The sequence below is a fragment of the Penaeus chinensis genome, chromosome 19 (assembly GCF_019202785.1).
Source record: "Penaeus chinensis breed Huanghai No. 1 chromosome 19, ASM1920278v2, whole genome shotgun sequence".
Lineage (NCBI taxonomy): Eukaryota > Metazoa > Arthropoda > Malacostraca > Decapoda > Penaeidae > Penaeus > Penaeus chinensis.
Window position 1 is genome coordinate 4,785,946 of NC_061837.1, and position 22,500 is coordinate 4,808,445.

General features: G+C 39.1%; 1 long non-coding RNA gene and 13 other non-coding genes across 14 annotated transcripts; 5 read left to right on the forward strand and 9 right to left on the reverse strand.

Moving 5' to 3' along the window:
* Positions 1–6: 6 nt before the first annotated feature.
* Positions 7–96, forward strand: Trnay-gua. Its single transcript is given in 2 exon segments — positions 7–43; positions 61–96. It is a non-coding gene; the product is annotated as a tRNA-Tyr (tRNA).
* Positions 97–2,351: 2,255 nt separating this feature from the next.
* Positions 2,352–2,441, reverse strand: Trnay-gua. The gene is given in 2 exon segments: positions 2,352–2,387; positions 2,405–2,441. It is a non-coding gene; the product is annotated as a tRNA-Tyr (tRNA).
* Positions 2,442–5,997: 3,556 nt separating this feature from the next.
* Positions 5,998–6,087, forward strand: Trnay-gua. The gene is given in 2 exon segments: positions 5,998–6,034; positions 6,052–6,087. It is a non-coding gene; the product is annotated as a tRNA-Tyr (tRNA).
* A 1,773-nt stretch (positions 6,088–7,860) lies between these two features.
* Trnay-gua lies at positions 7,861–7,950 on the forward strand. Its single transcript is given in 2 exon segments — positions 7,861–7,897; positions 7,915–7,950. It is a non-coding gene; the product is annotated as a tRNA-Tyr (tRNA).
* A 1,254-nt stretch (positions 7,951–9,204) lies between these two features.
* On the forward strand, positions 9,205–9,781 carry LOC125035127. Its single transcript, XR_007115741.1, has 2 exons — positions 9,205–9,321; positions 9,590–9,781. It is a non-coding gene; the product is annotated as an uncharacterized LOC125035127 (long non-coding RNA).
* Positions 9,782–10,131: 350 nt separating this feature from the next.
* On the forward strand, positions 10,132–10,221 carry Trnay-gua. Its single transcript is given in 2 exon segments — positions 10,132–10,168; positions 10,186–10,221. It is a non-coding gene; the product is annotated as a tRNA-Tyr (tRNA).
* A 2,203-nt stretch (positions 10,222–12,424) lies between these two features.
* Trnay-gua lies at positions 12,425–12,514 on the reverse strand. Its single transcript is given in 2 exon segments — positions 12,425–12,460; positions 12,478–12,514. It is a non-coding gene; the product is annotated as a tRNA-Tyr (tRNA).
* A 740-nt stretch (positions 12,515–13,254) lies between these two features.
* Trnay-gua lies at positions 13,255–13,344 on the reverse strand. Its single transcript is given in 2 exon segments — positions 13,255–13,290; positions 13,308–13,344. It is a non-coding gene; the product is annotated as a tRNA-Tyr (tRNA).
* Positions 13,345–14,559: 1,215 nt separating this feature from the next.
* On the reverse strand, positions 14,560–14,649 carry Trnay-gua. Its single transcript is given in 2 exon segments — positions 14,560–14,595; positions 14,613–14,649. It is a non-coding gene; the product is annotated as a tRNA-Tyr (tRNA).
* A 4,263-nt stretch (positions 14,650–18,912) lies between these two features.
* Positions 18,913–19,002, reverse strand: Trnay-gua. Its single transcript is given in 2 exon segments — positions 18,913–18,948; positions 18,966–19,002. It is a non-coding gene; the product is annotated as a tRNA-Tyr (tRNA).
* A 505-nt stretch (positions 19,003–19,507) lies between these two features.
* On the reverse strand, positions 19,508–19,597 carry Trnay-gua. The gene is given in 2 exon segments: positions 19,508–19,543; positions 19,561–19,597. It is a non-coding gene; the product is annotated as a tRNA-Tyr (tRNA).
* Positions 19,598–20,648: 1,051 nt separating this feature from the next.
* Positions 20,649–20,738, reverse strand: Trnay-gua. Its single transcript is given in 2 exon segments — positions 20,649–20,684; positions 20,702–20,738. It is a non-coding gene; the product is annotated as a tRNA-Tyr (tRNA).
* Positions 20,739–21,494: 756 nt separating this feature from the next.
* Positions 21,495–21,584, reverse strand: Trnay-gua. Its single transcript is given in 2 exon segments — positions 21,495–21,530; positions 21,548–21,584. It is a non-coding gene; the product is annotated as a tRNA-Tyr (tRNA).
* A 539-nt stretch (positions 21,585–22,123) lies between these two features.
* Positions 22,124–22,213, reverse strand: Trnay-gua. The gene is given in 2 exon segments: positions 22,124–22,159; positions 22,177–22,213. It is a non-coding gene; the product is annotated as a tRNA-Tyr (tRNA).
* Between the last annotated feature and the right edge of the window lie 287 nt (positions 22,214–22,500).

Below are 22,500 nucleotides of genomic sequence, written 5' to 3' on the forward strand. Positions count from 1 at the left end.
GTAGCACCTTCGATAGCTCAGTTGGTAGAGCGGTGGACTGTAGTTGGTTGTGAAGCAGACATCCATAGGTCACTGGTTCAAATCCGGTTCGAAGGATAATTTTTGTCATTATTTTCAGTATCGCCATGGACATCAGTACAATTCATTGACATACAATATACACACTAACACACACATACACGTATATATATGTATATATTGCGTGTGATTACGCATACATACGTGCATATATATATAAAAAGAGAGATAATGAGAGATAGAGAAGGTATATATATATAAACGCGTGTGTGTATATATTTGTGTGTGCATGTGTGTATGTATATATGTATATATACATATATGTGTGTATATGTATATATACATATCTATATGTGTATATATGTTTATGTTTACATATGTATGTGTGAGAATGAACTGTTTTTTGTTGTTTTAAATCTAAAACTTTTTTAGCAACTGAAGCTGGTATGTACGTATGTGTACACACAAACAGGCAGACAACATAAAATTGCGGTTACTAGGTCAGTAACGGCATTCATAACAGAGAAATATGCCTAACAATACTGCAGATAACCATACCACATAAAGATATGGCCATTATGATACTCGTTAATATATAACCATAAAAAAAGGAAATAGCAGATACTAATTAAGAAACAACGGATTCGAACTCGGAACAGTTGCAAATGATTTCGTCATGAATATCTTCACTTTGAGAAAAAAAATGAATCACGTACTGCGCAACTTTCACCCCCGCCTCATCTCTCTGCCTCCAGTATGAAATATGCGAATTAAACTATCTGTAGATAAATTAATGAAGAAAGTGATAACTTGGTGGTAATCATAACTCAGTGATGATGATGATAGATATTATTATAATATTATTTATAATATTAGATATGATGACCCTAATGAAGATGATTATGCTTATCCTTGGCCTCGGTATCATTGTTGTTACTTCTATTACTGCTTACCATATGGGGAGTTGTATTATGCTTATCATTACTCAAATGAAAATGGTGCAAAATAGCCCTCGAAAAGGATTCGAACCAGTGACCTACGGATATTTGCTTCAGAACCGCTCGGCCAAAGGAAACAGATTAACGTTACTCTTGTGAGATCTCATATTCCCTTCCTCACCTCCTTCCCCCCCCCCGCCCCATTTCTCCCCTCCCCCGCCTCCACTCGCCTCCTCCCACCTCCCTCGACCACGCCCTCCCCGGCGGCGCGACGCGGAAGACGCAGCCGAGTCCGAACGCGAACAAAATGGCGCGGTTCAGAATGCTATGAATTTTTTTTGGCACGTTATTGTTAATTGTAACGATTAGGGTATTTTTACTGTTAAGTAGTACCAATAGTAGTAATATTGATTAAAAAATCCATTATTAATATCGTTATTGTTATCAGTAGTGTAACTATCATTCAATTGTTATTATTTTATCAGTAGTGCAACTGTCATCATTCAATTTTTATTATTTTATTAGTAGTGCAACTGTCATCATTCAATTTTTATTATTTTATCAGTAGTATAACTGTCATCATTCAATTTAGATTATTTTATCAGTAGTATAACTGTCATCATTCAATTTAGATTATTTTATCAGTAGTATAACTGTCATCATTCAATTTAGATTATTTTATCAGTAGTATAACTGTCATCATTCAATTTAGATTATTTTATCAGTAGTATAACTGTCATCATTCAATTTTTATTATTTTATCAGTAGTATAACTGTCATCATTCAATTGTTATTATTGTAATTTCTTCTGACGTCATCATCCTGATTGTCAGTGATAGTGGTAGTATTATTGCCATCATCGTTGATGTTATCATCATTATTGTTATTATCGTCATTACTGCAACAATCGTCACCATTATCTTTTTCATATCAGGCAACATAACTGTCAGCAAAATTGTCATCACCCTCATTATCATACTTAGCAATATGTTCTGTAATTAAAGATTGCTATCTTGATAGAAATTATAAATTAACACGGATTTCAGTTACATATTTGGTAAACACATTATCCTAAATCAAAGAAAATCTACTCGTTTTCTAATATGAATAAGGTGTTGATAAAACACAGGTGTGTTGTAGCATTATAGATATCAACATACTACTATCACTTCTAATTTTCCAGTGATATGATAGCTTATTGGGCTAACATAGAATAATGGTAAAAAAAAATACATAGGCAATAGCAAAAAAAGTGATCGTAGATAAGGAATGATTCTTCTGTAAAAAAAGGAAAGAGAAGGGGGAGGGGGGGGGGTAGACAGACAGAGGCAGAGAGAGAGAGAGAGAGAGAGAGAGGGGGGGGGGGGGATATCAACAAATAAACAGATAAAATTATCCTTCGAACCGGATTCGAACCAGTGACCTATGGATGTCTGCTTCTGAACCAACTACAGTCCACCGCTCTACCAACTGAGCTATCGAAGGAGATAACACTATAATAGGGTGTTTTCGCTTATGTTATCATTGTTATCATTATTATGATTATTATTCCTATTATCATCATATCATCATGAGTATTAGGTATTAGTAGTAGTGATATTTTGTTGTTCATCATTACCTGTTGCTATAAAAGGAATGAAACTGATTGATGTATTTCGTTATTACTATCATTACTGTTACTATAATTGTTATCTCTTTGCTATTACCATTGTCCTTATTATGATTATTATTATTATGATAGTTATTAGTGTTGTTATCATAATTAGTAGTAGTAGTAAAGTCGTTATCATTATCATCATCTTCATCTTCATCTTCATCTTCATCTTCATCTTCATCTTCATCTTCATCTTCATCTTCATCATCATCATCACCATCATCATCATTGCCTTCATTATTAATATCACCTTCATTATTACTATTACTATCATTATAATTAGTAGTAAAAGTAGTAGCAGCAGTAGTATCAGTGATATTTTGTTATTTATCATTACTGTTACTATAAATGTAATTATATTGGTTGCTGAATTTATTACTATTATTACACTCACATTTTTTTTTTTTTTTTTTTTGCGTATGTATGTATGTATGTGTGCGTGTGTTCTGAAAGAAAAAGACAAATAATGAAAAAAATGATGCTCCATACCGGACATGAGACCGTCGTGATAAATGATACCGGCTTCTTCTGAGGCGGGAGAGGGCGTGGTAATGAGGGGAGGGTGATGATAGGGGTGGGGGGTGAGGGCAGCGGACGAAGGGGTGACGGGGGAGGACAGGTGAGAGAGGTGGAGATTTGGATGGAGGGAAGCGGGAGGGAGGAAGAAGGGATTCAGGGAGGGGGGGGGGTATGAAGGGGGAAGGGAATGGGGAAAAGGGGAGGAGACGGGACAGGAGGTGATGAGAAAACAAAAGAAGACGATGGTGGTGCAGCAGGAAGTTCGTATTAGAAAAAGTCCTTAATAATTTCATAAATATAATTCCTTCGATAGTTCAGGTGGTCGAGCGGTGTACAGCAGCAGTCGGTTCTGAAGCAGACTTAAATAGGCCACTGGTTCGAAGAATAATTCTCTAACTCGAAATTTCCATTGTTTGAAACATCCCTTAACGTCCATATAAGTCATCCAGATCAGTTCAATGAGATTTCAAAAGCTAAAATCACCCCGTGCTACCACATACGGTTAATGAATTCCATCCAAACATATTTAGACTACTTTATGATTTCGTGATTTTTTTCGTTTCTTTCTCTAACGAAGATTATACCAACTCCACCAAACCAAGTGAATAGAAAGAGAGGAAGTGAAGAGGGGAAAGGGAAGGTTTAGATAATGAATTTTATACGGACGTGGTTCACTTTGCATCGGCGGGGGGGAGGGGGTTACTTCCTCTATGCTACTTTTTGAAGTGGTGGTAAGGGGAGGGGGCAATGGCAGTCTCAAAGAAGGTTTACTGGCCATTTTCAGCGGCCCATTTCCAAATGTTTCAATTTATATTTCTCATAACATGAAATCAAATGTACCTATTGCTCACTTTCACTCTATATATCTATCTACAACATATGTGATATATATATGCATAGATACAAACACATACACACACATATATACTTGTGTATGTCATATCTGTACACATAGCGATATTTGTGTGTTTAGGGAAAACTGTTACATAACCCCTTATGCGTTGTGCATAATCCCAATTACATCAAAGTATTTGGAAATGAACAGCTGACTTGATATCCTTATCAAGCGAAGGCCTATCCCGCTACAGTGTGAACCCAACTTCAGCATAAAAGCAATACGCTATCCAAGGGGACATCCTCTTCCCCAGCCACAGCAACACCATGAAGGTCCTCGCACTTCTCTTGGCCTCCCTCGCCGCCGTCAGGTAGCTCTTCCTCTCGTGATAATCTCTGGAGTGCAATACTTTCTGGAAACAACTGTGCTTGTTGTTTGACTTATAGGGCAAATCCCCTTTTCGTAATTGGCTTTTATTTACCTTTGCCTCCTGTGGTTTCCCTTCTGCAGCGCCCAGACGGAGCCCTGGTGCCGCTGCGCCGCCTTCGTCACCTACGAGCACTCGGAGATCATGGTGTTCGAAGCACCCGAAGTCCCCATCGACTCCTGCACAGACGACGCCAAGCAGTGCAAGAACTCCTGCACCAGAGAGGTCAGTCACAAGGGGACATTCCTTCTTTAACTGTTTTGCCGTCTTCTGATAAAGGCAAGGGAAAAACAGGCAAAGACTTTGCAGCATCACTAATGGTGGCCTTGTGTTGCAGCTCAACGATTTCAGCAACAACGGCGACCTGTGGATGATGCAGGAAAACGGCCTGACTGTTGGCCAGAACATCTGCACCTACATGGCCGACCATTTCTTCTACTTCATCCACAACCACAGGGTGAGTCAACGTGTTATACATTACGAAGAAGTAAAAGAGAGGGAGAGAGTTTGGGAAGTATAGAGATAAAAAAAGGATGACGAAGGAGGTCATTTCCAATTCATGAACCACAGCTCCCTATACTCTTTTTTGCTGTCGCTAAAACTGAGACGTAAATGTCTACCAAATCACGATGTTTCGCTCATGCATCACCCATTTTTACTCTTCTGTTCATCGCTATCATGAAATATCCATCAAAATCATTTCTTAAAAAACGATGGAATAACCCTCGCCTTCTCCCGCAGGTGTACGGCTACTTCGAGGTGTGCGGAGGCGCCTGGGAGTACACAGGAGTCGCGTCGCAGCAGCTGCTGTGTTGCAACGGAGGCAAGCACGAGCACTGCATCTCTAAGTAACTGCAACAAAGAAACCTTGAAACAGACTACACAACACTCTCATGAAATCAATTGGTCATCATTTCACACATGTGTTTTATAGAATATGGAATGAAAATAAATTATTTTAATGTACTACAGTCGTTTTATATATCGGAGGATTCATCGTGGTGAATCAATATAACCTAAAGAAGATAGAAGAGTATTTTCTTGATGTAGACGCGATAATAAAACACTGAAATACCTAGCATAAGTAGACCTCAGACATACCAGAAATCTCTGAAAAGAAACGTTATCCCAGCTGATAATGGCTGGATCAGCAAGCATTGGGAGCACTCTGATTCTGTAAGGCATAGAGTACGGAGTGATAAACGCATATAAAATTGAAGAGATAACGTCATGTGTGAAATGGACGCAACAAACTATTAGCAGATTTTGCTGGTACAACTTATCTAAGTGGGAAATTCGCAATATATATGTAGCTGTTACTCTTAACTTAGTCCTCTTCTACTCTAAAATAATCAGGTGTTCCGAAATATATCTTTTCTTTTCATATTGAGAATCTGGACTGCGTTGTTATGCCTTCGGTCTATCAAATAGCTCTGCTGATTTGAAGTCGCGGTGCCAGCTCTCTTTCACCAATACTTAAAACGCTCAAATCAATCCAAGATCTCGGACTGGAAACCGTCGCCGTTGGGAGCGAGTGAGCGGCGCGCGACGGTGGAGGCGAGGCAGAGGAAGGGAAAGCTGGAAGTGGTGCCTATAATAAGTAGCACCTTCGATAGCTCAGTTGGTAGAGCGGTGGACTGTAGTTGGTTGTGAAGCAGACATCCATAGGTCACTGGTTCGAATCCGGTTCGAAGGATAATTTTGCCATTGTGCTTATTATCATCCCCAATGGTATATCCACAGTCTCCTCCTCTTCTGTATTTGCCATATATTGTTCCAAACCCGCTACCGTACTGATTGTTGTTTTTGTTATAATAATAATCATTACAATCATTACTAATGTAGTACTTCTTAAATTTACTTTTTAAGGAAATTTAGCCGAGCAGAATGCAGGCATGAAATAAATATATGTCAGTAATATTTGTTTTTATCTTCTCTTTAAATGGAAACATATTAAGAATGGATCCTTTTTAATGACAGTTGTCCATTAACGGTTTCACAATAGTTTGCACATATACATATCCTCACACAAATACACACATGCACAAACACAGAAAATATTTTTTGTGTATTTATGTAATTATGTATACGAAAAGAGTGATTCCTTAAATTAGACGGGATAATTAGATATTAAAACTGTTCCATGTCATTAGATGTTATGGCAAACCAGAAATTGAGGCAGCCATTGTCCAGTCCCAGAATATAGAAAAAAACAGCAGTTACCACTTTCCTCAAAATCCACTTGGAAATAATGTGCTAAATTTTTGTCAGCAAAAAAGAACCGAAACGAGAGCGACTATTCTAAGGGTGTTTTCAGCTGGAATTTCACTACGGGTTACCAAACGCATGCTAAAAAAATGCTTGTTGACTGAAATTTTTAAATCAAGCTCCTAAAATATTTTTCAGGTACCACTCATTTCTGCAAGAAATTCGCAATATATCAATTGCTATTCTTGACATCTTCTTTTAAAAGAACCAGCAACTGCAAAATATATATATATATATATATATATATATATATATATATATATATTTATCTTATACAGAGCAATTGAATTGTTTTCTTTGGATTTTTTCCGGATATGAAATAGCACTGGGACTTTATAATCATACTGCGAACTGAGCCTATTGGTCGATAACGGCGTCCCCGAATACCGTGGCCGCTCAGACAAACCGAGGGTCTCAAGGCTCAAATTGGAAGCTGCAGGACAGGCCGATGTCCTGAGCTCCACGGAGAAGTAACGCCACAGGCTGTGAGCCACTGGCAACTTCTAGGACAATATCCATGGTTGCTGAGGAAACTGTTCGTATAATGAGACTAGGTTACCGTGCGTGGCATCTCACGACAATACAGCCTGTGCTGACCGCTGTTGCAAGCGCCGTCACACGCCCGGTGCCGCCTTGTTGCTCTGTCTTCAGGAGTGAGAGCTCTCACGCTTCCTCAGACAGGGGCCTCCCACCACTGCCGCCTGATTGGTAAGGAGGGTATGGCTAATGCTTCTTACCCTGCGAGGAACGGAGCAAGGGTAAGCAGCTCGGCTACCACAGTAAATATCCAGTGTTGATAAATCAACTGAGACACATCTAGACAATTGAAACACGCTGAAATCACGTATTTAAGGACACGAGCTTGCCTTCACTGAACTGAATTGAATCTAATGTTTTATTTGCTCTCCACACTGAGGCACAAGACCAACACCGCTACCATGTTAATAACACAATACGTATCTCAGTGGAATTCAGGATTATAACAAGTACCACGGATTATAGCTAAGAATGCCAAGAAAAAGGGGTTTTATTTTAAAAATGAATCAGCCACATTTTTAAATAAAAAATGCTAATGCTTGAAACGCTCTACACAAATCGAAATATTGAACGCAGCTGTTGCTCGACTGGAAAACGTCACCGTTGGGAGAGAGGAAGAGGAAGAGGAAGGGAAAGCTGGAAGTGGTGTCTGAGATTGTCAGCTCCTTCGATAGCTCAGTTGGTAGAGCGGTGGACTGTAGTTGGTTGTGAAGCAGACATCCATAGGTCACTGGTTCGAATCCGGTTCGAAGGATAATTTTGTCATCATGCTCATCATTATTCTTACCTCCGACAACATATTCATAGTGTCCTCTTAATGTGACGGACCTTAGATACATATACTTACACAAATATATATATGGATATATATGTATACACACACATATATATATATATATATATATTTGATATATTTGTGTGTGCGTGTATGTGTGTATTAATACCTATGTATATGAATATATATATACACTATATGTGTATACATATGTATACATATGTGTGTGTGCGTGTGTGTATTACTATTTAAGTATATGAATATATATATACATTAGATAGGTGCGTTCATACATGTATAAATATGTATACGGTATACATATACACATATGTATGTATATAGATATATATACATATATACAGTCCACACGTATACATGTATACCTATTCAAATATACATATACACACGCATATATATTATATATGTATAGATGTACATACAGTAGGTATATACATGCATATATACATATATACATATAGAGTATGTACGTATACATTCGGTGCTATATATGTGTGTACGTGTAACATGTCTATACAAAAAGATAAAGCCCTTGTATATGCATGTGAATACTGAATATGAGATAGTGTTATGTTATTAATAATGTTATGTAAAAACCGTTACATAAACCTATTAACTGAAGCTAATCTAAAAAAACATATCAAGGTATTCGGAATTGGACAGGTGACTTGATATCCTTATCAAGCGAAGGCCTAAACCGCTACAGTGTGAACCCCAACTTCAGCATAAAAGCCACACGCTTTCCAAGGGGACATCCTCTTCCTCAGCCACAGCAACACCATGAAGGTCCTCGCGCTTCTGTTGGCCTCCCTCGCCGCCGTCAGGTAGCTCTTCCTCTCGTGAAAATCTCTGGAGTGCAATACTTTCTGGAAACAACTGTGCTTGTTGTTTGACTTATAGGGCAAATCCCCTTTTCGTAATTGGCTTTTCTTTGCCTCCTGTGGTTTCCCTTCTGCAGCGCCCAGACGGAGCCCTGGTGCCGCTGCGCCGCCTTCGTCACCTACGAGCACTCGGAGATCATGGTGTTCGAAGCACCCGAAGTCCCCATCGACTCCTGCACAGACGACGCCAAGCAGTGCAAGAACTCCTGCACCAGAGAGGTCAGTCACAAGGGGACATTCCTTCTTTAACTGTTTTGCCGTCGTCTGATAAAGGCAAGGGAAAAACAGGCAAAGACTTTGCAGCATCACTAATGGTGGCCTTGTGTTGCAGCTCAACGATTTCAGCAGCAACGGCGACCTGTGGATGATGCAGGAAAACGGCTTGACTGTTGGCCAGAACATCTGCACCTACATGGCCGACCATTTCTTCTACTTCATCCACAACCACAGGGTAAGTCAACCTGATCTATATGACAAAGCGAAAGAAAGAGGGAGAGAGAGTGGGGGGAATGTGAAGATAAAAAAGGATAACGGAAAGGATTATTTCCATTCGGTGAGCTTTGACCCCAGCACCCTATACGCCTTTTTGTTGTCGCTTAAACTAGACGTCCACTAAAACTAAACATTTTGCTCACGCAACGTCGCCCCTTTCTTTCTCATCTGTCCATCGTCATCAAAAACGATGGAGATCGACAAGTAACCCTCGGCTTCTCCCGCAGGTGTACGGCTACTTCGAGGTGTGCGGAGGCGCCTGGGAGTACACAGGAGTCGCGTCGCAGCAGCTGCTGTGTTGCAACGGAGGCAAGCACGAACACTGCATCTCTAAATAACTGCAAGAAACCCTGAAACAGACTACACAAAGAAAGACAAACTGTATTAGAGTTTAAAATTAAAATAATATTTTCACCCAACGCAGCCGTTTTATTCATCGGATCATTAAGCGGTACTGAAGATTTCCGCATCAAACTTTTTAAATATTTCGTAGGGCTAAGTAATATATGCAGGAAATTCGTTACTGTTACTTAAGATATCGGAAGACGGAAACTTTACCTCCTACCGCAGAACTAAAGTTAGGAATGTCTAGAGGAAATCTTAGTGAATTCTTTCTGTTTCGTGGTCATCGTTGCCTAAGTTTAGACGCTTGAATAATTCTAAAATCTGGACATGAAACCGTCGCCGTTGGGAGCAAGTGAGCGGCGCGCGACGGTGGAGGCGAGGAGGAGGAAGGGAAAGCTGGAAGTGGTGCTTATAATAAGTAGCACCTTCGATAGCTCAGTTGGTAGAGCGGTGGACTGTAGTTGGTTGAGAAGCAGACATCCATAGGTCACTGGTTCGAATCCGGTTCGAAGGATACTTTTGTCATTGTACTCATTATCAGTACTATCGTCACATGCAGTTGCATATTAATTCATTATGCTTTTGCAGAATGTATAATGACTTTTTACAATGACATTGATAACATTAGAAATGTGCATTTTTCAAAATCATTTGCACATGCATACATATACTTATGTAACCACATACGCCATTTACGTTACCTACCCCAAAGAAATCGTGGAGTACGAAGCACAATACGAACAGTTTCGACATGAAATCAACCGAAAATGAATGTCAGTGAACGTAAAATTCTGTTAGACTCTCAAGAAGCCTGAAAGGTTGCCAAACGTGCATTTCCTTACAGTTAATAAATCATAAAGTTGCTTCACCATTCCAGCTGCATTCAGCCCTAGATAGTGAATAAGTAAATGTGAGTAAATATATAAACATTAAGCATGATGCTGATATCACAACTTAAAAAAATAAAACAAATAATATGAAGTCACTCGATCGCCCTTATCAGTTGCCAAATAGCGAATAACGTTTAGTAGTATCGTAATACAAATAAATCATATATATGAATAAATATATTTACAACGTCTCATTAGCAATAGAAGATTATATAAGTCCGTAGTAACACTTCATAACAACGACAGTTTTCGGTTCTAGATTGCAGACATCCAACGTTTTAAGTATAAGAATTTGCAAGAATTATCTAGTAGATCCAAGATGTTTTCTCGGTATCTTTATCAATAACCGTGCAGCATTTGGTATAAAGAAAAAGGCTTGTTACCCTTAACGAGGTAAGAATTTTCCTGTTGCCATAGTGAGAGCGTCACTCTCGTACCCCACCGTGGGACTGTAACAATACATATAACGCAGTGAAATGCAATCCCTAATGCAAGTAGAAAACAAAAACTTAAGTGAAGACGCACTGGCAGCTAGTCAGATGAAAAGATGCTGTGGCTAAGGGTAAATTTGCATCCCACCCTGCAAGCTAAGCAAGTTGCGGGGCCCTCAGCCCGCAGCAGGGGATACCCGCCCTGCCTTCGACCCAGTGGGCACAAACCCAGCATGCCGGGCCCTGTAGCCCGCCGCTCGGCTTTGTTTCGGGTGGTACCGGGGCGGGTGGAGTTGGCACTCACCTCGAGTGACTGCCTGAGGTAATCAGGTACTCCTGACTACCAGGAACTGGGGAGGCGGACTGATGGGGTTCAGCTCTCCAAAGATACCCTTCGGAACCAGGGGTTAGGCGGTAGGAATTGATATGAAGCCGGAATCTTTGACACAGCATGAGCCATGGCTCCCTACCTTTGGGACTTCTTGCCGCTTCAAGTCTCGGAGCAATGTGCTCAGTTGGCATGGTGGCCGTAGGGTGGCACTGCATCAGTGTTAGCTGGGTCAGCAAATCATGGCAGTGTTCGCATACAGATAAAAATTACTCAAATTCTAAGCCGCTCTGTTTTGTTTTATACTGAGAAACTGGAGGTAGTGAAGGAGGGCTTTATATTTCTGATCTGCAGTGGCATTAAATGAGGGACACAGATACTGTGGTAACGAGGCAATTCTTAGTTCGCCAGAGTAAACAAGAATTTCTCCAAGTACCACGGAGAAAATCTTGATCCTGTAAGAGAATTCTTGATATTTCTTCGTCAGTGATACCTATGCTTAGAACACAAAAGTCAAGAACTAGTTATATATACATATATATATATATATATATATATGTGTGTGTGTGTGTGTGTGTGTGTGTGTGTGAGTGTGTGCGTGTGTGTGTGTATAAATATACATATATGTACATGTATATGTATATATAAACAATATATATATATATATGTATATACACAGTGAATATATATACACAAGTGTGCGTGTATATGTGTATATGTAAATATATATGTGTTTGTGTATGTGTATATATGTAAGAAATACATACACACTTATATATGTATATGCATATATATATATATATATGTATATATACATATATATTCATATTTATATATCATGTATGCATGCCTCTGTGTGTATATTATATGTTATATACATATGTGTACATATATATTATATATATGCTATATACATACATATATATATATATGTATACACACACATATATATATATATATATAATACACACACATACACATACACACAAACATATATATATATATATATATATATATATATACATATATATATATTAGTATATATACGTTTATATAAATGCAAAAGTATCCTTCGAACCGGATTCGAACCAGTGACCTATGGATGTCTGCTTCTCAACCAACTACAGTCCACCGCTCTACCAACTGAGCTATCGAAGGAAATGCTTATTGTAAGCACCACTTCCAGCTTTCCCTTCCTCCGCCTCGCCTCCACCGTCGCGCACCGCTCACTTGCTCCCTTTCTGCTTCATTCCGCAGCAGCAACGGAGACAAGGAGCATGAAGGCCTCATGGTGATGTTTTCAAGTCTGTGACTTTGGATTTATTTACATCGTTTCAAGCTGAGGCATTACCGACCAAGATATTGTGAGAATTCTACTTCGGGTTCAAGATTAAGAAAATTCCTGTGGTAAAGAAAGGATAGTAGAAGTGAAACCATAATCAAATGCGATTGTATATCATATATATAAACCAATCCTTCAACGTCATTAGTGAATATTAGGATTTGTCTGTTTTGATATCCGAGGACCCGTAGATGGCGAAGGCGGCGCAGCTGCAGCAGGGCTCCGTCTAAGCGCTGCAGAAGGGAAATAAACTTTCATTGTGTAAAGTTGCCCATGTTGATGTTATTATCTGGGCATTATAAAGATATTATCTACGTAGAACTACTGGAAACTATGAACTTCAACTAATCGATAAGAACTTATCACAGTTAAGTTTGGTTTCCTTACATAGTTAAATTCAGAAGCACTAAAGTTGTAATGACAGTGATAATTATCATGACTGTGATAATGATGGTCATTACGATGATAAGAATGGTGATTATAATCAGCACCGGGGTGTCTCACGAATACAGATAAAGACAATGATTTTGCTGTTGGTGGTGATTATGATAAATTATCCTTCGAACCGGATTCGAACCAGTGACCTATGGATGTCTGCTCCTCAACCAACTACAGTCCACCGCTCTACCAACTGAGCTATCGAAGGGACTGTTAATTACAAGCACCACCTCCTGCTTTCCCTTCCTCTGCTTCGCCTACGCCGTCGCGCGCCGCTCACTCGCTCCCAACGGCGACGGTTTCATGTCCAGGTGATTTGGAATCACTTAAGCGTTTTAAGCCTAGGCATCGCTGACCAGAAAGTAGAGATAATTCATTGAGAATTTCTATTCTACTTCTAAATATTCTCTCTTTCCACTGGCGAGGCAAGAATTGTCTCGTTGCCGTAGTAACGGCGCTGCACTTGTACTTTAATACTGGAGTGTAAATACAACATATTAGCTGTAAATTATATAATTAAAGGCGACTGCAGATCAAAAATATAAACCACTTCCTCAGTACCGAGAGCGAATAATAGTCTGTTATAAGAGTTGTTAGAGATAATTCAAATGAGCAATTATATTTCGCAGATAGAAACAAAATACTAATTTTTAAAAATCGTATTAGGTAGATATCTTAAGGAGGCCTGCATAAATTAGCCCTGCAAAATATTTTTTTTCTCATCATGGTTGATGCGTTTGTCACTCCGTATGATTAGCTGTACAAAATCAGTGCTAAAGGTGCTTGTTGATCCAGAAATGTTCTTGCTTAGTGGAAGAAAGGGCAATGTAGGGTGAGCGAAACGGATTTTGAGTTTGTGAACAGATAGATCTAGGGAATTTCAGCAACACTGATTGGAAGTAATCTTTATCATGATATTTTAGTTGACTTTTCCCATCCCCATTACGTAGATTGAATCATAATGGTCGGTCGTGTAAGTTCAGGTATTCTGGCCAACAGTCAAGTCGCTTTCCTAAACTAACCACAGGTCGCCGTTGTTGCTGAAGGCGTTGAGCTGCATCAAAGAGGAAAGCACTAGTATCATTCACTCTTCATTATGCATAAAAGATGCAAATGATGTTCCCTATATGTTCATGTTAAATTGTGTACTTCCTGTAAGGGTATTGTCTATGTAGCATCCACTGAAAAAATGGATTTCAAGTAATCGATATGCAAGTGATTTGTCAAGATATATTTAATCATAAGATTATTATAATAATGATAATGGTAATTATGATTGTAATAGAAATAATAATTATACTGATAACAATGATATTAATTAACGCACAGCGTCTCACGAATAGTTCTGAATCACATTACAAGTAAAGAAAAGACAACGATTTTGCTGTTGGCGGTGATCATGATAAATATGATAACAAAAACATCCTTCAAACCGGATTTGAACCAGTGACCTATGGATGTCTGCTTCGCAACCAACTACAGTCCACCGCTCTACCAACTGAGCTATCGAAGGAGCTGACAACCTCAGACACCACTTCCAGCTTTCCCTTCCTCTTCCTCGCCTCCACCGTCGCGAGCCGCTCACTCGCTCCCAACGGCGACGACAAAGAAAAAGCAAGAAATCTCTTAGTGAACAAAGATTTTCTCTTGCAATTTTCAATCACAGCCATTTCGTAGTTGGTCAACTTCTTGTTTTCCAGTGACGAGGCATCATTGCCCCTTTACCATGGTATGAGTGTCCCTCTAATATCCCACTGGGGAGTGTACACAAAGCATATTAGAAGTGAAATGTTTAATAACCGGAGCAGAGAGATTTAAACTACTCTTTCAGACTTCTGTAGCAACCAATTGGGTTTTTCCATATTCTAAAAAGTTTTGTCAGTATAACGGCAAATTACTAGTGCATTTCTTAAAGGCCTGTCACACCTTAACGTTTTAGAGAACGTATGGCTAGCGTATGGTAAACATGTTAAACGGTGGCGTACGCTGAACTCTTCGTTTTTCGGCGCGTTGTCGACGTATGCAGAGCGTATAAGACAACGATCGCCTAACGTGCCTTTAACTTATCCCCAGCGTATGCATAACGTACTGGCCACACGCTGGCATACGTCGAGAATTTTGTGCATGCTCAAAAACTTCTCGCTGTCCCTGCGTACGACGACGTACGGCACCGTACGCCACCGTACTTCAACGTACCCTAACGATGGAGCAGCGTACCCATAACTTATTCAAGCGTATGCTGAGCGTGTGCCACCGTTTTCCATACGCTAGCCATACGTTCTCTAAAACGTTAAGGTGTGACAGGCCCTTGAGCGTGTGCCACCGTTTTCCATACGCTAGCCATACTTTCTCTAAAACGTTAAGGTGTGACAGGCCCTTTAGACAAAAAAATAATTTTCAATGTCGCACAAATAAAATAATCATGTAACTTCCACGGCTGTATTAATAAACGTCCCCGCGGGGCAGGCTTTCCCCGGAACTAGCTCCCCCGCACTTTTCCGTATTGTTTGAGGGTGTTCCTCGCCCCGCGGGGCCCCTGCATAGTACTGGAACAAATGTGGGGCAGCTAGGAGCACCAAGCCCCGCAAAATTATAATTTAGAATATACTCACTAAGATATAGTATACGGTTCTTATTTTACTGTATTACGTAAAATTTATATATATTGTTACTTTTTAAAGACTAACTGCTCCTGAAAACTTCCCCATAATTTTTGCGATGTTTTATTACAGATTTCAGACAATTTAATAATTACCATATTGTAATCAGAAGAACTTTTATTTTCTTCTTAATACTCGTATATATGCATATCCATATATGAGTGTATGTGCATCCAAACGTATTCTCGAACTAAAGACTCGAATTTGCATTTATTGCATGTTTTGTTAATTTAAACTTTCATCTATAACATAAGTTTCGATTTATTCACGTTAATGCACAGCAATCGTTAGAAAGAGTGCTTGTACGAGAATATATCGATGCTTGTGTAATATATGAAAGTTTATACTGACAAAACATTTAATAAACGTAATTTCGAGTAACTGGACGCGCATGCCTTCATACAAGTACCCTATGTATATAATTAGACATATATATAAGTTTATACAATGTTTAGATAAATACACATTTATATGCATTTATTTACATAAATATAAATATATACAAACATATATACGTGCGTGTGTGTTTCGGGGAGGCGGGAGAGTTGTCACGAGTCTGAAAGTAAGAAATATGCAATCCCTGGCTGATTTGTCAAAAATGAAATATAGTATTGGCTCATGTTGGTAACCCTGAACTTTCACATACGACCAAAGGTTTTGAGAGCGATTATGAACATGACAATTGTAAATAAGTGACATTCCAGTATCTTTCCCCAAAAAAACTTGACTATAAATTTGGCTGTAAATCGTAATTAAGTCAGCATCAGGCGTGCCAACCAGTCCCCGTAGAAGTCCCCAGGGAAGAGGCTTGACCGAGCAGTTTAATGATACGAATTGCGAGTGTGGGGCTTCCGGCACCCGTCCCTGGGGATTGAATTGCGGCGCCCGCACCAGCGTTTTAAACATAATGCCGTAAGAATAGTTGTAACTGATATATCGTGAGTTTCCTTGGTTAATTAGTAATAGATGCCAAGTCATTAAGTCGTTTGATATGAAGAGATCACTCAGCAGGCTTCCCTCACTGCTGATCGTTTGTCTCTCCGTTTTCCTTATTGGCTCGTACTTTGCAACTGGAATTACAGAGAACCAGTAAACTGCTCTTTCTTTGTATGCTGGGACTCGCCAATGTCTGCCTCAGTTTCTGGTCTGTTTGAACTCCATCCACGTTTTATGATCACCGCGTCTACCTTAAGAAATCATATAATATAATCCAACACGAAAATCCTCAGTACCGCTTAATGATCCGATGAATAAAAAGGCCGCGTTGAGTGAAGCATTTATTTTTATTTCAAACTCTTTAATACAGTTTGTCTGAAATGATGACCAATTAAATCATGGTAGTGTTGTGTAGTCTGTTTCAAAGTTTCTATTTTGCATTTACTTAGAGATGCAGTGTTCGTGCTTGCCTCCGTTGCAACACAGCAGCTGCTGCGACGCGACTCCTGTGTACTCCCAGGCGCCTCCGCACACCTCGAAGTAGCCGTACACCTGCGGGAGAAGGCGAGGGTTACTTGTCGATCTCCATCGTTTTTGATGACGATGAACAGAAGAGAAAGAAAGGGGCAACGTTGCGTGAGCAAAATGTTTAGTTTTAGTGGACATCTACGTCTTAGTTTTAGCGACAACGAAAAGGCGTATAGGGTGCTGGGGTCAAAACTCACCGAATGGAAGTAATCCTTTCTGTTATCCTTTTTTATCTTCACATTCCCCCCACTCTCTCTCCCTCTTTCTTTCGCTTTGTCATATAGATCAGGTTGACTTACCCTGTGGTTGTGGATGAAGTAGAAGAAATGGTCGGCCATGTAGGTGCAGATGTTCTGGCCAACAGTCAAGCCGTTTTCCTGCATCATCCACAGGTCGCCGTTGCTGCTGAAATCGTTGAGCTGCAACACAAGGCCACCATTAGTGATGCTGCAAAGTCTTTGCCTGTTTTTCCCTTGCCTTTATCAGACGACGGCAAAACAGTTAAAGAAGGAATGTCCCCTTGTGACTGACCTCTCTGGTGCAGGAGTTCTTGCACTGCTTGGCGTCGTCTGTGCAGGAGTCGATGGGGACTTCGGGTGCTTCGAACACCATGATCTCCGAGTGCTCGTAGGTGACGAAGGCGGCGCAGCGGCACCAGGGCTCCGTCTGGGCGCTGCAGAAGGGAAACCACAAGAGGCAAAGATAAATAAAAGCTTTGCCCTGTAAGTCAAACAACAAGCACAGTTTCAAGAAAGCATTGCGTTGTGGAGGGACGTCCCTCCAGAGATTATCACGAGAGGAAGAGCTACCTGACGGCGGCGAGGGAGGCCAAGAGAAGCGCGAGGACCTTCATGGTGTTGCTGTGGCTGGGGAAGAGGATGTCCCCTTAGACGGCGTGTGGCTTTTATACTGAAGTTGGGCTCACACTGTAGCGGTTTAGGCCTTCACTTGATAAGGATATCGAATCACCTGTTCGGTTCCGAATACTCCGATGTAATTAGGATTAGGTACAATGTAACGGTTTTACGTAAGATTGAGTAACCATATCTAGTGTACTTAAGAACATAAGTATTTCTCTCTATATCTATCTATATATATAGATAATTTTATATATATGAATCTACATCTATAAATACACTTATATGAATGTATATACATATGTATAAAATTATATAGATATATACATACCTTAAATATATATATATATATATATATATATATGTATCATATATATATATATATATATATATATATGCATGTATGTATAGATGTATATTTAAATATATATATATACATATGTGTATACATATATACATATACATATAGATATATATGTGCGTATGTGTGTTTGTGTGTGTAAAACATCTATATATGTATATGTATATACATGTGTGTTATTACTGCTTTATCATCATAAGTTTTATAATTATTAATAATATTGCTATAGCTTTCATTCTCATTATTAATATTACCATTATTATTATTATTGTTGTTGTTAATATTCTAATTATCATATTTAACTATTGTTATTACATTGGTGAATTATACTATAAAGCCACATGTGTCTGGCTCTAGAATAAAGGTGAATAAGCGAAACTGTGATCATGATGTTGTTGGTAATGATAATGATGACGAACGAAATTACAAAATTTTCCTTCGAACCGGATTCGAACCAGTGACCTATGGATGTCTGCTTCTCAACCAACTACAGTCCACCGCTCTACCAACTGAGCTATCGAAGGTGTTGTTTCAATTAGATGGTTATTAAATCTTACTTTCTCCTTCTTCCTCTCCTCAATTGGGTGGGCCTTTCAACCCACGATAGCATGCAACATTCAAAGTCACAAGAAGCATACTGGTTGCTCCATTCTGTGCTTCTCACACCAGAGTGTCATATTTGAAATATTACCAAGTGATTTATACTCTTTAAACAGGAATTATCAAATCCATTGATCTTATGCAAAACGAAACAAAAAACAAAAAAAACAAAAAAAAAACGGAAGGCGATTACCCTTGAGAGAGCATCTTACCTTATCTAGTCCTATCATTAATGCCGATCTCAGCTTTGATATTACTACTATTATTATTCTACTGTTTATTATCATAATGGTAGTGAATATCGTATGCTGACATGTAACAGTTACTGCTGAATCAGAAAACAAATTATGGAAAATTATTAATCTCTAGAGGAAACTAAATTACGTTGGTATGGAATCCCCCTCTGAGCCTTCCAAACCACAAAAGATATCCTTCGAACCGGATTCGAACCAGTGACCTATGGATGTCTGCTTCACAACCAACTACAGTCCACCGCTCTACCAACTGAGCTATCGAAGGAGATGTTACTTAGAAGCACAACTTCCAGCTTTCCCTTCCTCTGCCTCGCCTCTACTGTCGCGCGCCGCTCACTCGCTCCCAACGGCGACGGTTTTCAGTCGCAGTAGTACTTGTGTTGCAACGGAAGCAGACACGAGCATTGCATCTCTAATTATCTGCAAGAGCAAGGACGGGGAAATTGACTACACTATAATGGAATCAACTGTTTATGATTTTCACAAGCAGTTATTATAGAATATGTTTCTCATATAAAGTGTATCAGATAAGTCAGTGTTCTTTTAATTTGTCGAATCATGAAATGTTACAAATGATTTCTATAACATAATTATTATTATTGTGGATAACCTGCGTTTGTGTTTGTATGGGCCTATACATATGTAAATACACGTACACACACACACACACCATCTGGATGCTTATATATATATATATATATATATATATATATATATATATCACAACCAACTACAGTCCACCACTCTACCGACTGAGCTATCGAAGGTGTTACAGTTAAAAGGTTATTAAATCCTTCTTCCTCTACCACGTCCTCCCCATTCCACCTACCCCCTCCCACTACTCCACCCTCTTCCTTTCCCTTCGTCCTCCTCCGCCCCCTCGTCTTTTAACCCACGATAGCATACAGCATTCAGAGTCACAAGAAACATAATGGGAGCTCTATGTATACATATACATATATATATACATGTGCGCGTATATATATATATGCATTATATATACATTTTTTTTCTTTGAACAATTATATCATGACAGAGTCACATTAGCATTGCCGTCTGAATAGAACGGTTGTGCTTTACATTTTATAGACTATATCTCCCTAATTTGCTGAAATGCACAAACGAATATATATAGATATATCAACCGTACACTATAATCCAGTTCTCGTTGTAGCTAATAAACTGACCCTTTTACAGAAAGAAATATGATATAATGTCACATGTGGCTCATGCTCTTGAATAAAAGTGGATAAATGATTATGTGATTATGGCGTTACTGGTGAAGATCATGATGAACGAAATTGACGACAAAAGTTTCCTTCGAACCGGATTCGAACCAGTGACCTATGGATGTCTGCTTCACAACCAACTACAGTCCACCGCTCTACCAACTGAGCTATCGAAGGTGTTACAGTTAAAAGGTTATTAAATCCTACTTCCTCTACCACGTCCTCCCCATTCCACCTACCCCCTCCCACTACTCCACCTTCTTCCTTTCCCTTCGTCCTCCTCCGCCCCCTCGTCTTTTAACCCACGATAGCATACAGCATTCAGAGTCACAAGAAACATAATGGGAGCTCTATTATATGCTTTTCACACCAGAGGAAGAGAACTGGTGTCATATTTGAAATATTACCAAGTGTCATATGCTTTTTAAACAGGTATCACCAAATCCACTGACCTTATGAAAAATCAAGAAAAAAATCTGCAGCAGCCAGCACCCGTGTCTTTTGTTGATGAAGTTTCCAAAATTGCAGAGCGTTGGCACTGGCAAGAAAATTGGTAAAAAGAAAAAAAGAAAAAAAAAAAGAAAAAAAAACAGGAGACGATTATCCCTAAGGGTGCATCTTACCCTATCTTGTCCTATGCCGATATCAGCTTATTAATGTCATAACTACCAGTATTATTCTACTGTTTATTATTAAAATGATTGTGAATATCGTCTGTTGAAATGCCACAGTTACTTCTGAATTACACACACACACATACATATGTGTATATATATTTATGTGTATATAGATATATAAATTATGTATGCATATAAGTAAATATACATACATATATATATAATACATATGAAAAAAGTTATTGATGAAAATAATTACATCTCTAAATTACGTTTGTATGGAATCCCCTCTGAGCTTTCCAAACCACAAAAGATATCCTTCGAACTGGATTCGAACCAGTGACCTATGGATGTCTGCTTCACAACCAACTACAGTCCACCGCTCTACCAACTGAGCTATCGAAGGAGCTGTTACTTATAAGCACCACTTCCAGCTTTCCCTTCCTCTGCCTCGCCTCTACCGTCGCGCGCCGCTCACTCGCTCCCAATGGCGACGGTTTTCAGTCGCAGTAGTACTTGTGTTGCAACGGAAGCAGACACGAGCATTGCATCTCTAAGTATATGTAAGTGCATTGATTCCACTATTACGGAATCAGTGTTTTATAATTCTGACAAGTTTTATAGAATTTATTTGTCATTTAAAGTCTCAGATAGAGCAGTATTCTTTTAATTTGTCGAATCATAAAATGTTACAAATTATTTATTTAAAACAATTATCACGTACTCTCACACACACACCACAGTTACTTCTGAATTACACACACACACATACATATGTGTATATATATTTATGTATATATAGATATATACATTATGTATGCATATAAGTAAATATACATACATATATATATAATATATATGAAAAAAGTTATTGATGAAAATAATTACATCTCTAAATTACGTTTGTATGGAATCCCCTCTGAGCTTTCAAAACCACAAAAAATATCCTTCGAACCGGATTTGAACCAGTGACCTATGGATGTCTGCTTCACAACCAACTACAGTCCACCGCTCTACCAACTGAGCTATCGAAGGTGTTACAGTTAAGAGGTTATTAAATCCTACTTCCTCGACCACGTCCTTCCCATTCCACCTACCCCCTCCCACTACTCCACCTTCTTCCTTTCCCTTCGTCCTCCTTCGCCCCCTCGTCTTTTAACCCATGATAGCATACAGCATTCAAAGTCACAAGAAACATAATGGGAGCTCTGTTATATGCTTCTCACACCAGAGGAAGAGAACTAGTGTCATATTTGAAATATTACCAAGTGTTATATGCTTTTTAAACAGGTATCACCTAATCCACTGACCTTATGAAAAAT